We start from the raw sequence: 5035 nt of genomic DNA on the forward strand, positions 1-5035 counted from the left end.
AATCGCAGCATCGATTCCGAACCAAGTACAGTGCTGACGGGCAAGCTGTTTCGTTCGCACTATACCCCAATGTCCTTGGTGGAGAAGCCATAAGACAGAAGACTGTAACGAACGTGGGACCACGACTCTGGACTGATCATTATCATGTGTAGGGGTGCAAACGTACCGTGTGATAGTGAAATTATTTCCCCGACGCGACGTAGCAACTCTGTCCTATGAAGAAATTTTGTCTGCTTTAGACGCATATTTCAAAGAATCAGTCAATGTGGTTGCAAAACGGTATACGTTCTTTCGTACAAAATGTACGGCCTGTCAATCAAATCGGAAGTGGGTTGCAACTTTGCAAGGCCTTACAAGGGATTTTGCTTTCGAGTGTGAATGTGGACTCCCTTATTCAGATACTTTGGTGCGTGATACAATTGCACAGAACGTTTCTGATGTTCGTATATGGGAGCAAATTTTGAAACTAGTCAATCCCTCCCTTCATCAAGTGATCGACATATTGGATAGGTAAGACACACTTGACTTTGCTCAGGAATCGTTTGAAACTTCGCCAGCTGTGTGTCACGTTAACCGGCCCGCCGGGCGAGCTGCACGGAACGGTAAACAGCCCTCGCACACGTCCGCGCAACCACGTGTCCCGCGGCAGCAAGCAAATGCAGTGCTCAAATCATGCCCGCGGTGTGCTACTAGACATTCGCGTGAGAATTGCCCGTCACGCCAAGCTATTTGCTTTTTCTGTAATAGAAAAGGACATGTTCAGAGTGTTTGCCAGAGAAAGCTCAGATCGGACACTCACAACGATTCCAGGCCCTTTGCTTCGCGCCAGAATCGGAATCGAATCAAGAATACTCAGGCTCGTGAACCTTCGCCCATGGACATTCGTGTAGTTAATTCCCCTCGGCCCAGTGACACTCTCTCTCAAAGTGACTGGGTGCGTCCCACAAAAAGTGTGCGTCGATGTCGCCGGAAATCACGTCAATTAGCAAGTGATTCTGTACCAGTGTCTGTTCAAATTGCACGAGACAGTCGCTCTTGTTGTCAGCGGGACAATAAACTTTTTGTAGACTTGGACATTAATGGCAACGTGATCCCATCCTCGTCGCCACTTGTTATATTGCTAGAGAAGGTCGAAATGCACGCTATAAGCTCACGCAGGATGGCGTGAGGTCTGAAACAGGATACGTAATGAATGCTATAGAGAAAAGTACGTAGCTGCTGGAATACTTAACTTTAATCCATCATTTGTATACATCGTTCTTGATGAGACGTGCTTCATACGATAACTATCAATTGCTATGGCGCCTTGCTAGGTCGTAGCCATTGACTTAGCTGAAGGCTATTCTAACTATCTTCTCTGCAAATATACGAGGCTACGTCAGTGTTGCATCGCTAGCTAAGTCGTCCGTACAACTGGGGCGAGTGCTAGTAAGTCTCTCGAGACCTGCCGTGTGGTGGCGCTCGGTCTGCGATCACTGACAGTGGCGACACGCGGGTCCGACATGTACTAATGGACCGCGGCCGATTTAAAGCTACCACCTAGCAAGTGTGGTGTCTGGCGGTGACACCACAATATGCACTATTGGGCAACAAAAAATTCACGATGGCTGCGACACGTGGAACATTAGCGACCTTGGCGGGTTAATGTATGGTGCGGCATTATGGGAGGACGGATAATTGGCCTCCATTTTATCGATGGCAATCTAAATGGTGCAATGTATGCTGATCTCCTACGTAATGTTCTACCGATGTTACTACAAGATGTTTCACTGCATGACAGAATGGCGATGTACTTCCAACATGATGGATGTCCGGCACATAGCTCGTATGCGGTTGCAGATGTATTGAATAGCATATTTCATGACAGGTGGATTGGTCGTCGAAGCACCATACCATGGCCCGCATGTTCACCGGATCTGATGTCCCCAGATTTCCTTCTGTGGGGAAAGTTGAAGGACATATGTTATCGTGATCCACCGACAGCGCCTGACAACATGCATCAGCGCATTGTCAATGCATGTGGAACATTACGGAAGGCGAACTACCCGCTGTTGAGAGGAATGTCGTTACACGTATTGCCAAATGCATTGAGGTTGATGGACATCACTTTGAGCATTTATTGCACTAATGTTGTATTTACAGGTAATCACCCTGTAACAGCATGCGTTTTCAGAAATGATAAGTTCACAAAGGTACATGTATCACATTGGAACAACCGAAATAAAATGATCAAACGTACCTACGTTCGTAATTTAATTTAAAAAACCTACCTGTTACCAACTGTTCGTCTAAAATTGTGAGCCATATGTTTGTGACTATTACAGCGCCATCTATCACAAAGCGAAAAAAGTGGTCCAACTAAAACATTCATATTTCTTTACATACTACGTGAATATGTAATAAAAAATGGGGGTTCCTATTTAAAAAAAAAACGCATTTCATATCCGTTTGACCTATGGTGGCGCCATCTAGCGGGGCAACCATAGCGTCATATGGTTTCCCCCTTCAAGATAGACAAGTTTCGTCTTTGTAGTTTTTTCGTTTGACGCTTGTTTCGTGAGATATTTGGCCCTGTCACGATCAATACCGCTTCTTCCAAGTATTGTGGGAAAACATATTAAAACTTCTCACATACGTATCGCGAAGCGACTGTAATGACAGAACTGAGTGTTAATACGTTGGTTTTTACTGGGAGACAATTTGAGCAATGGTGCCTACTCTTTATCACTGGCGCCAGCCGTGTGCCGGCTTTTCGCCTTAGCTTGATTGGCTTTGGCGTGGTTGACCACGTGAATTTTAAAAGGAGCGGGCTAAGACGGGCTGACAGGTCGGTTTCCAGCGAGGATGGAGGGAGTTACGAGGAAGTTCGGGGGAGGGCATTACTCTCGCGTACCGAGCGTGGTACGGCTACGGCGGTCGCAGCGAGCAGTCTGCCCCAGGGCAGTGCGAAGCAGCGTCGGTTTGGTGCGACGCTGAAGAGCGACACCACTGAGTGGGTCGGCACGGCGAGGACACGTTGGCGTAGCGGAACTGGGGTTGTCAGCGTCCGCAGTGGAAGCCGCTGTCCGTGGCCAGTTACGACTGTGCTGGCTGTGGCTCTGTATTGTCCCGTGGCATCACACAGTATCTGCTGTTACAGACGGCGTCTTTTTTAGCGGGTGAGCCCTTTTAAGTTCTGTTCTCCGAAATACCAAGTTGTTGGCAGCTATTTTTCTGTCGGAAACCCCGCCATGTTGTGATTACACTACTCTTTCTGGCTCAGCAGTACCCGAGTTCTGCCCCTTCTGTACTGATATGCATATTTACATCAGTTCGTTGCGACTTTAAAATGATTTTTCTAAGGTAGTGCCAGGCACGTAACATTTAAAATATTTTAACACGAACCCAGTGTAAAACACTAAGCTCCTGTAGTTCTGTTAGTGATTCTTAAACTACAGGGTAATTATAATTAAAGTTAAACTTTCAAACCGCTGTATAAACAATACCACTGGTCAGAATGACGACAAATTTCAACAGAATATTATCGGAGAAGGGGGAATACGTATAAAACTAAACTAAACTCCTCCCGCACAGGTCATGAAGGCCAAAAGGCACCGACCGGCCGCCGTGTCATCCTCAACTTACCGGTGTCACTGGATGCGGATATGGAGGGGCACGTGGTCAGCACACCGCTCTCCCCGCCGTATCTCAGATTCCGAGATCGGAGCTGCTACTTCTCAATCAAGTAGCTCCTCAGTTTGCCTCACAAGGGCTGAGTGCACCCCGCTTGCCAACAGCGCTCGGCAGATCGGATGGTCACCCATCCAAGTGCTAGCCCAGCCCGACAGCGCTTAACTTCGGTGATCTGACGGGAACCGGTGTTACCTCTGCGGCAAGGCCGTTGGCCGGAAAACGTGTGGCAGAAGAAAAATAAATAGTTACAAAATGTAGCAATAGAAGGCACTGTAAGCATCATAATTTAATATTGGTCGACTGCAAATGACGAATCAAATAACAATGCCTCGGGTGTACGTGTGACGTTAAACAAACTGTACTACTCAAGTGTGCACGGGTGTACAGGTGTGATACTGTCAGTTGCATTAGCCCATCCACCACGGCAAAGTCATATGACATCGGATGTGAGAAATCGGTTTTTAAATGTCCTGAGACCAGAAACTGCATAAAATGCACCAATCACATCTGTTTTTAGTTGTCCTGAGGCCAAAAACCGCATAAACAGCATCAGGACATCACTTTTTGATTGCCCTGAGGCCATAAACCGCATATAAAGCATCAATCAAAATCAAATCGGATTATTAATTTCCTTGTGACTGGCGCAAAATATGTTCAATATGCTGTCCACTGTTTTCTGCAACAAGTTGAAATTGAGAAACAGCATGTTCCACAACTGATCGAAGTGTTTCCGGGGTCACCTTCAGGATGTGTTGCGCAATGCGTGCCTTCAATGCAGCTTACTTTTGCAATCGGAACACTGAACACAGCATCTTTCACATAGCCCCACAGCCAGAAGTGACAAGGATTAATATCAGGTGATCGGGACGGCCAGGCTGTAGGGAAATGGCGGCTGATAATTCTAGCATTCTCGAAATGGCGTTTCAGCAGCTGCTTAACTGGATTTGCAATGTGCAGAGGTGCACCATCTTGCATGAAAATGATCCCACCCACACATCGCCGTTGTTGGAGAGCTGGAATGACGTGGTTGCGCAAAAGACACTCATAGCGAGTACCAGTGAAGGGACAGATAACAGGACCAGAAGCACCTATCTCTTCGAAAAAATATGGTCCTGCGATAAATCGTGCCGTAAACTCGCACTACACACTGACCTTTTCTGGATGTAGTGGTACTTGTTGATCTTCGTGTGGATTTTCCGTTGCCCTATTCGACAATTCTGAGTATTGACATACCCTCTCAGATGGAAGTGGGCTTCGTCTGTTCACAAAATCTTCCACAGCCGATCATTCTCCACTTCCGTGCGAGCAGGAAATTGTGAAGTTAAGGTCTCTCTTGCTGGCAGGTCAACAGGAAGCAACTCGT

At 46.9% G+C, this 5035-nt stretch overlaps 1 pseudogene; it reads right to left on the reverse strand.

Moving 5' to 3' along the window:
- Positions 1-3767: 3767 nt before the first annotated feature.
- On the reverse strand, positions 3768-3885 carry LOC124799428 (annotated as a pseudogene).
- Positions 3886-5035: the final 1150 nt, after the last annotated feature.

This window comes from Schistocerca piceifrons, chromosome 5 (assembly GCF_021461385.2).
Source record: "Schistocerca piceifrons isolate TAMUIC-IGC-003096 chromosome 5, iqSchPice1.1, whole genome shotgun sequence".
Classification (NCBI taxonomy): Eukaryota; Metazoa; Arthropoda; class Insecta; order Orthoptera; family Acrididae; genus Schistocerca; species Schistocerca piceifrons.